A 9,909-nucleotide genomic window follows, 5' to 3' on the forward strand; every position below is an offset into this window, starting at 1 on the left:
TGAACTGAACTGAACTGAACCTTTTGTTCGTTCCAACAATTGCACACATTTGCGAATCAGCCACACCTACAAGTTCGGGAGAGCGAGTGGCCACTGGGTGCTGGGGGTGCTTGTGGCAGATACAGCGCAGGAGCTCCTGGCTGTGACTCTATAGCAGAGGCCCCACTGCTTCCTGGCACCCAGGCTGGGAACCTCTGGGGTATGCGTTCTACACAGTCCTTGCCAGTATCTAACCCAGGCACCTTCTCTGTGCTGCTGTGAAGCCCTGATTGCCTTTAAGGTATTTTGTAAAACAAATGGCTGGATACAACAGGCAAGAGGTTAGAGGAGTTCGTATTGTCATGATGATAATGTTAGTAACATGCGATTGAGCACTAATTGCTGGGTGCCTTTGGTCACTTCACTTTACCTACTGTGATGATTTAACCTTCACCGAATGCTGTGAACCAGCATCAGTCCCTCTAGGAGACTGTGAGTGGGGTTGTTTCGAAATGCGGAAAGAGGCCAAGCTTTGCGTTTGGGTAGATGGAATTTAAAGCAGCAACTGCCATAAACAGAATGTGCTCCCTCCGTGCGATGGACGATTACTCGGCCATAAAAAGGAGGGGCACGCTGCGACAGGAGGGGCCTCGCAGCAGCAGGCTGAATGACACGAGCCAGAACCGAAGGCCGCAGCGCGCACTCCCGCTCACACGGGGTGGCCAGGGGAGGCGCGCCTGCAGAGACAGGGCGCGGGCCAGTGTTGGCCGGGTGCTGCACGGAGGCGACGGGAGTGCTTCTTGGTTGCTGTTGGAATATAGCTGATTTACGATGCTGGGTTAGTTTCAAGTGCACAGCAGTGATTTGGTTATACACATACCTACTCTTTCTCAGATCCTTTTCCAGGAGAGGTCATTTCAAGCCGTTGGGTAGAGTTGCCTACGCTAGACACAAGGTCCTTGGTGTTTACTTGTCCTAATTTTAGCAGTGGGTTTGTGGAGTGCTTCTTAATATCCACGTTTCCATCTGGAGTGATGACGAGTTCTGGAACTGGACAGTGCTGGTGGCCGTGTGACGCTGTGCGTATGCTTAATGGCACTGAAGTTACAAACTTTCAGAAGGCAAAGTTCATGTTATGAGTATGTTGTTGTTTAGCCACTGAGTCATTTCTGACTCTCTGCAACCCTAGGGACTGTATGTAGCCAGGATCCTCTGTCCATGGAACTTCCCATGATGAACACTGGAGTGGGCGGCCATTTCCTTCTCCAGGGGATCTTCCCAGCCCAGGGATTGAACCCACGTCTCCTGCACGGGCAGGTGGATTCTTTACTGCTGAGCCACCTTCACTACAATTTAAAAAAATAGCAACAACAGCCCATGACCAGGATCCCAGACACGGGGGTGACCATTTGGAAAGAGCAGTTTGGAAGCTTGCAGACACAGTTGAGAGCGCTTTGGAATTTCTTCAGGCTGGTAGTGAGAGCTCAAGCCGTGATCTCAGGGGACTGGGCTGTCATCCGGGCGTGATATAAAGGATGTGTAACTTTGTGAAAGCACCCACCACAAGTTGCAGTGAATGAAACCCACTCACTCTGAGCCTCCATCGCTGGTCACCTCTCGTCTCACAAAACTCAAGTCACCTTCCCCCCTCCCCTCCCCCCTCCCCTCCCCTCCTCCTTCCCTTCCCCTCCCCCTCCCCTCCCCTCCCCCCTCCCCTCCCCTCCCCCCTCCCCTCCCCTCCCCTCTCCCCTCTCCCCCTCCCCCTCCCCTCCCCGATGGCCCCATGAGATTCCCTCAGGAATGACCTTGGCCCTGACAGCGCCCTGTACATGTGGTCACTCTTCTCGGCAGCCATGAGCAGATGTCACTCCTTGGTGGTCCTGCCTTCCTAAGCAATCCATGCACTGCTGCCCAGGTGGGAAATGCTGTTTCCTGCGGGGAGAGGAGGAGGTGGGCTGCTTCTCAAGGTCATGTGGGCTGAGCACGCCTAGCCTCCCCTCCCTGGGACAAGGCAAGAGTGGGCTCGCAGCCCCTCTCTCTGCATGAAGATAATGGACTGTTAGACACACTCCGCACTCTTTCTTTCTCCAGGGAGTATCTTTCTTTTCCTAATGAAATCAAGCTTCTCATCAAAAATACACAAGGTTCAATCAACTTCTTTTGTCGATTTCAAAAGAGAGACTTTATTCAGTTCAGAAATATGGCAGCAGCTGGGGAATAAAGGCAAAGAACAAAGCCTGGCAATTATTCGTAGAGTGGGAAGGGCGGGTGTGGAGATGGCAGAAACTGAGGGCTGAAGGGACCGGGGCGGGCTGGGGGGAGGAAACAAATGCGCCCGGATATTTCCTCACATGCTGGGCCCTTTCCTTTCTGGATCTCATCAGTGGGACCCCCACCCCATTTATTCACACTGCCCTCCCCAGCCTCTCATCTGGGCCCGTGTTTCCCCCAGACATATCCTCTTCTCTTTTTTTCTTAATATTTGCCTATTCATTTTTCATTTGTCTGGACTGGATCTTCAGTGTGTTATGCAGGATCCAGTTCCCTGACCAGGGGTCGAACCTGGGCCCCCTGAGGTGGGGTGCAGACTCTTAGCCAGTGGACCACCAGGCAAGCCCCACGCCCTCTTATCTTCACAACCTAGAACAGTCACTGCCTCTGCAGCCCAAACCTCGGGTCCCAGTGGCCCACGGAGGCAGGATCCGGTTCTGCCTCCCAAACTAAAGTCCTGCTGCCCTGAGACCCTGACCTGAGCCACTGTGTCCACAGGCACGGCTGTCCTGCTCCACTCAGGCCCGCCCCACAGGAGCCTCGCCTGTGCCATCCGGAGAGAATGTCGTAACTCGGAGACAGGATGGGGATTCAGATGCTCGATATGCTGGTGCGTGCTAAGTTGCCTCAGTCGTGTCCAACTCTTTGTGCCCCTATAGACTGTAGCTGCCAGGCTCCTCTGTCCAATCCAGGCAAGAACACTGGAGTGGGCTGCCTTTTCCTCCTCCGGGGGGCCTTCCTGGTCCCAGATCAAACCTGGCAGGTGGGTTCTTTACCAGCAGTGCTGCCTGGGAGGCCTGTGTTCTCTCTACGCACCTACGAATATAATCCGTTACCGCCTGGTGATAGGCGGGAGGCAGCACACTGGGAGACGGTGAGGTCTTCACCACGCCTTCCAGCTAAACTGCACGAGGGGCCCGCGGAAGCAGTGCAGCGGCGCATTGTTGGAACCTGAAGCGCGAGCCCCTCGCTCCCGTGCCCTGGGACCGCCAGTCAGCGTCCAGGCTGTGCTCCCGCAGTGGGGCTTTCTCAGAAGTGGCTGGGGACTGAGCACAGCCCCGCTGGGAATGCTCTCTGCCCTCGGAAAGCTCTGGGTCTCCACCCTGAGGGCTCTGCTGGGGTGGGCACTCCCTCTGGCTGTCTCTGAATTCTTCAGCCACAGGATCACAGCTCACAGCTTCAGCCTGGGGCCGCCTCTGATGACAGCTCTGCTTACCGGGTAGACTTTGCCTCCTTGCTCCTTCTGGGAAACCAGCTGGCCCACTGGGAAGGGAAGGGCCTGGAGAATCCCAGGGACAGAGGAGCCTGGTGGGCTTCCGTCTATGGGGGTCGCACAGAGTCAGACACGACTGATTCAACTTAGCAGCAGCAGCAGCAGCAGCAATGGTCAAGTAACTATTTTACTGAGCTCATCCTCCAGAAATTGGATACATTTCTGGACTGGCACAGAGCATGCTGCCCATGAAACAATCTGAGATTAACTCACAATTTCTGGTCTCATGTGTTAACCTAAAAAAGAAACAGCCTCACACCTGTAGATGTCTTCATCATAAAACAATTAGGAAGGGATGAAGTTTGACTATGTACCACCTTTGTCCTTGATGTAATTTGTTTAATTGTAAGCATATGTAATTTTATTTTTTGAAGATTATAGCTGTACAATATTTAGACGTATAGAACAAAATACACTTACCAGAGGACAGTTGCTCTACCGTAGTGTGCCAGCCTCTGCCGCACATCAACACAATCAGCCTCAGGCATACAGACGCCCCTCGCTCCGGAATCCCCCCTCCCAGTGTTCACTGCAGCACGCTTTACAACAGCTAGGACGCGGAAGCAACCTCGACGTCCGCCGACAGACGGATGGATACAGAAATAGTGGGACGTATATATAATTTACTTCTAATAATGGCGGCATTTAGCCACTGGCACACAAAATCCCTGAAAACCGATCAGTCAGTTCCTGTAAGCTTGAACGAGCCAGCTCCAGCCTGTCTTACCCTGACTATGCCTGTCCTCTTGCTGAAAAGACGTAATTACTTGGAAGGCAGCTTGGACATTCTCCAGGGCGGGGAGAGCACCCAGCTTGTGGTCGTCGGGCCCATGTGGCCCGGTGGCCCCGGGCACTCGGTGTGCTCAGGATGAGCTCGCTGATGGACAGCAGAGAGCCATCTCTGTGACCACAGCAGCGATTCAAGAATGTTGGCAAATAACAGGTTTCTGAAAATACTGGCTGTTTGGGATCAGAGAAAACGGAATAAGACAAAATTTCATGCAAACAGGTTTTTGGCTTATTCATCTTGTCAAGTTTAATAAAAGTAAAAGTTGTTTGTCCTATCGTGGGCCCCAAACAAGTGCCTTCTGCATGTGGGGTGTCACGAGGAGAATGAGAGAAAATGGGGAGTAGGGGGCGTCCCTGGTGGTCCAGTGGCCAAGAATCCACCTTCCAATGCAGGGGACACGGGTTCGATCCCTGGTTGGGGAACTAAGAGCCCGCATGCTGCAGAGAACCAAGTCTAGAGAGCCCGCACACAGCGGCCAAGGTGAGCACAGCCCCCAGCAGGGCATTACTGCCTCCTCACCCCGGAAGAGAAAAACAGCTGAGGAGGGAGGCGATGGGGTGGGGCTCAGTATTTCGAGATCTACTTTAACACACGTTCTTCCCTGATAAGCGTAAGACTCTCCCGGCGTTTGGGCTGTGTGGGCCGGGGTCTCACTGCTGCCTTCTGCCCTCTTCTCCCGGGGCTCAGGCCGCGGAGACAAGCCCAGGGCGCCGCGCAGCCCACCGGCCTCGGGCGCAGCGGCGACTTGCCCTCCTCTCTGAAGGGGCTCGGGTTCCTCACCTTCGCCTGGAAAGGAGACGGTCTGGAAGTCTCTTCTCAGCTCTAGCATTATATCAGCCCGAGTTCATTCCCCACTTGACCTAGATTTTAAAGATAATGTACTTAAAATATTACAGAATGTGAAAGTGATCAGTTATCTCCTCCACTTGGAAATGTCATCCCTGGGAGTCATTGGTGGGTGTTTGGGGTTATTTTGGTGCCTGGATTTTCAGAAGAGGAGGAAGAGAGGGTGGAGAGATTACCGATTCAGTTACCTTCTCCGACTCCTGAGGCCCAGTCTCTGCTTGTCTTGGGTGTCTGATGTGTTGTGGAGGTGTGTCAGAAAGCTGATAAAAAAAATAGCTGCCACTTGCCTTTCCCGAGGGCCTCCTTGGAGCCTTGGACTTGACGTGATTTCTCTCCTGTTTTCAAAACAAGCTCTCAGTGTGTGCAGCACAGTTCCCACTTTACACGCGAGCAGTGGCGTAACCTGCCCAGGCTTCCGCAGCCGGATGGGGCCAGGATTTAACGCAAAGGTTTAACACCAACGCCTGTCTTCTTCCACTAGTGTGTGCGTGCGCTCAGTCCTGTCCGACTCTGCGGCCCTAGGGACCGTAGGCTCCTGCGTCCTTGGGATGCTCCAGGCAAGAACACGACTGGGTCGCCACTTCCTTCTCCAGGGGAATCTTCCCGACCCAGGATTTGAACCCACGTCTGAGTCTCCTGCATTGCCAGGTGGCTTCTTTACCACTGAGCCACGGGGAAGCCCAGCGGGCACAAAGTGTGGCGCTGATGCCAGCAGTCTCCGCATCGGCTGGCAGCTCAGAAATGCAAGCTCCCTGGGCCTAGGGAATCAGAAGCTCTGGAGGTGGGCCCAGTAACCTGTGGGTTTTTAAAATATCGTTTAACTGTTTATTTGGCTGCCTCGGTCTTAGCTGCAGGACACAGGATCCTCAACTGCAGCACGTGGGAGCTGGTTCCCTGACCAGGGATCGAACCCGGGTCCCCTGCACAGGGAATGTGGAGTCCTGACCACTGGGCCACCAGGGAAGTCCCCAGCCGTCTAGTTCAAAGCCCTCGCAGAGGTTCCGACGCACACTCACATTTGAGAACCTCGTTAAATGTTAGGCTGCCTCTTGGCAGTAGCTTGGTCAGCTGTCACCCTGGGATCCCCCGAAAGTCAGTGCTTCTGATGTTCATATCACATGTCACAATGACACAACATTTCCACCAGGATGTTGAAAACCACCCACCCTCTGGCAAGGCAGTAACACCCTAAGACCTTAGGGAGGTTCCAAACGCCACGCGAATCGTGAAGTTGGCCCCTTGAAGCACTCTTGAATCAAGCCAGAATAGACCACTTCTCTGCGCCCGAGCTCCTGGTCTGAAGGTGCACAGACACCCCCAGCCTTCCCTGCCGTGGAGGAAGAGCCACCCCGTTCCTGCGCCCGCTGCTCCGTGCTGTCCCCCACAGACGACTTCTGCAGAAAATCCTGACACCATGCAGCCTGGCTTCATCTCAGATTCCTGGCCTCAGACTGCAGAAGGGCTCACACCGCGCCCAGCACCCTCCCCGCCTCCCTTGAGCTGCTCCCCTCATCCTCTGCCCCCCCAGATGCACACACCTTCCTACGGCTGCTTGGGCAGCAGGCCTCTGTCTGCTCCGAACGCTGGAGCATCTCTACTCCTTTCCAAGGCAAACCCTGCAGCTTGTGATCTGGATCCTATTCCTTTTATGTTTGTCCCAGAAAATCACATCTACTGTTTCTCTCTGTCTCTCTCCTTCATCCAAGAGATTTTCACCCTCCTGGATCCATGCCATCAACCTATATATATCTATATATGCATATGTATATACAGAAATATATATACACACGCATGCATACATAATGATTTTAACTTCCGTATATATGTATGTATGTGTGTGTTTGCATATGAATGTATATTTATACAAACATTAATATGGGACTTCCCAGGTGGTAAGGAATCCACCTGCCAGTGCGAGAGACTTAAGAGGTGTGAGTTCGATCCCTGGGTCGGGAAGATCCCTAGAGGAGGGCATGGCAGTGCACCCCAGGATTCCTGCCTAGAGAATTCTGTGGACAGAGGAGACTAGTGGGCTATGGTCCATAGGGTCACAGAGTCAGACATGACTGAAGTGACTTAGCGTTCACGAACACATACATTATAGATACAGCTATATCCCATATATATAGATATGAGTTTTAAAGCAGCAAGCGTCTCCCTGGCCCTGCCCACCACCTGCAGCCCCCGCCCCACTGTAGCTATCACCCGCCTCCCCTCCCAGTATCTCCTCTAATTACTTCAACGCCCTCTGCCCCCACCACTCTCAGAGCAGGAGTTCCCAGCCAGGAGCACGTTTGGAAACCTTTCTGGTCGTCACTACCCAGGGGAGGGGGCGTCTAGCAGATGGGGGCCGAGGCTGCTCCAGAACATTCTGCGGGGCCTGGGGCAGCCCCCTGCAACACAGAACTGAGTAGCCACGGCGTCCGTGTGCAGCACTTGAGAAACCTGCTTGAGGCCTCTTCTTGTCAAAGTCGCCAAGGGCTCCCGTGATGCCGCGTGTGAGAGACTGTCTTGCAGGCCGATCACACGGGGTCCTCTGGGCTCCCAGACTCCTCTCGCTCTTGCTTTGCCCCTGTGCTGTGGGCCACTAACGCCCGAGCCTCGCTTTCTGACTCAGTCCTGGCCTTTCTTCACCCAGCAGCTCAGATCATGGCCAAGCTGACTCTGGAGTCTTGTCTAACGGGAGTGCCAGCTCTCAGCCTTCCAACTAGGTCCACGGTAACAATTTCTTTTCTATTCTTTGGCAGCCTCAGTTTCTTCTTCAGTCAAATGGGGCTGATAAAAATAGCACTTTCTTGCTCAGAGTTGTAATAGCTAAATGAGGAAATCCAAATACATGCACAACAGAGAGTTTAATTCATGTTAGCTATTACTATTTTTACTTATGACTCTAAGCCATAAAAATTGCTTTTTTTTAACTTTTTATCAGAGAGCTTAAAAACAGATACTGAGGACTTACCAGATCAAATTGAGACTGGTGTTCAGTTCAGTCAAATTAAAGCAAAGCAAACAAACAAAAGACCACAATCTGAGGATGAACCGTGAGACAGGCACCATACCAAGACCGGGGATTTATTTATCCTTTCTTAAAAATTTAGATATAACTGACATATAAGATTATTTTAGTTTCAAGTGTACAGTGTAATGTTTCAATATTCAAGTTTCTATTCTGAAGTGTATTTTAAATTATAATTAAAATTTTAAAATGGTAATATCAATATGTAAAGCTTTCATTCAGGTTGATAGATTTTTTTTTGTCCAGGCTGTGATGAAGCATCTCTTTCCATTTCTTTTAACAAAGGAAAGCTCCATTTATCTAAATAAGACTTGCAAGAAGAACTATTTTGTTTCAGTTTGTTTAACAGCTTATTGAACATATAATTCACTCATTTAACGGCTGGGTGTCTTTTTAAAATAGTTACAGATATCAACTGCTTATCTTAATGAATCTAGATTCTCTTGAGTTTGTGGAATCACAGAAAATGCAAATATAAAGTGAAATAAAGATACTGCAAGGTGCCATCTGATGCCCACAAGTATCCATAATACCAGTTTTCAAATGTTTATGTTCAAGCCAAACAAATATTTCCTCTGACTGCCTTTCTCAGTAATTATATAAATTTGAATGTATATGATTGTTTCATCCTAAATAGAAAACTTCATTTACCTGCTTTATACAGTGAGGATGTACATGAGTTAGGCTGGAGTGATTCAATTGTACCAATGTGAGTCGAGAATGTGCCACACACCAGGCTCTGGAACTTGGCCACGGACAAACAGACATCAGGCCCTGCTCTTATGAAGCTTAGATTCTAGCGCAATAACTGGAGAGAAATACACTGAGTGGAACATCAGATGGCGACGGAAGTGAGAGTGTTAGCCGCTTCGTCCTCAGTGGTGTCCGACTCTTTGTGACCCCACGGACTGCAGCCTGCCAGGTTCGTCCGTCCATGGGATTCTCCAGGCAAGAATACTCGAGTGGGTTGCCATTTCCTCCTTCAGGGGATCTTCCTGACCCAGGGATCAGACCCAGGTCTCCCGCTCTGCAGGCAGAGGCTTTATCACCCGAACCACCTGCTGTGAAAGAGCCAGGCAGACGGAGAGGAGCTGGAGGCCAGCCGAGGGAGACGGGGAGCAGGCCGCGAGGCGAGCGCGGAAAGTGCAGGTTCAATTTTAAAATTTCACCTCTGTGTGAAGTTTTGGTATTTCGCTCATCGTGGATGTTTTCGCATCATTTTTTCTATTTTTGAGAGAATCAGTACTTAGTTCCTGAGTCGCCTGGTGCCCTTTTACAGCTGGCGTTGGTCCCGCCCGGGTTTCAGCCCCGGAAGCGGGGCCCGTGTAAATGGGGTCACGGTCACGGAGGGGGGCTCTGGGCGCTGGCCAGGGCCTCGGAATTTCCTCCGTGGTCTGCGGAACGGCCACTGCAGGGTCTGGGTCAAACAGGGGCTGTGTCTGAAGCACCACCTGCGGCTGTGGGCGCGGAGCCGTGTGCAGCGCGGGGGCGCGGAGCCTCAGGGCCGCGGGGCTGTGCGGCGAGGCTGGGGCGGGGCGGCGTGCGGGGCGCGGCGGGGCGGTGCGCGGGGCGGGGGCAGCGGCGGGGGCGGGGCGCGGCGGGGCGGGGCGCGGCGGGGGCAGCGGCGGGGCGGCGGGGGCAGCGGCGGGGCGGCGGGGGCGGGGCGGGCGGCGGGGGCAGCGGCGGGGCGGCGGGGGCGGGGCGGGGGCGGGGCGGGCGGCGGGGGCGGGGCGG

The 9,909-nt window shown here is 53.0% G+C and overlaps 1 long non-coding RNA gene across 1 annotated transcript; it reads right to left on the reverse strand.

The window, feature by feature from the left end:
• Positions 1-4,140: 4,140 nt before the first annotated feature.
• LOC138443969 (uncharacterized) lies at positions 4,141-9,686 on the reverse strand. Its single transcript, XR_011258389.1, has 2 exons — positions 8,827-9,686; positions 4,141-7,973 (listed from the first exon to the last, which is right to left on the reverse strand). It is a non-coding gene; the product is annotated as an uncharacterized lncRNA (long non-coding RNA).
• Between the last annotated feature and the right edge of the window lie 223 nt (positions 9,687-9,909).

Source organism: Ovis canadensis, chromosome 7, assembly GCF_042477335.2.
Source record: "Ovis canadensis isolate MfBH-ARS-UI-01 breed Bighorn chromosome 7, ARS-UI_OviCan_v2, whole genome shotgun sequence".
Lineage (NCBI taxonomy): Eukaryota > Metazoa > Chordata > Mammalia > Artiodactyla > Bovidae > Ovis > Ovis canadensis.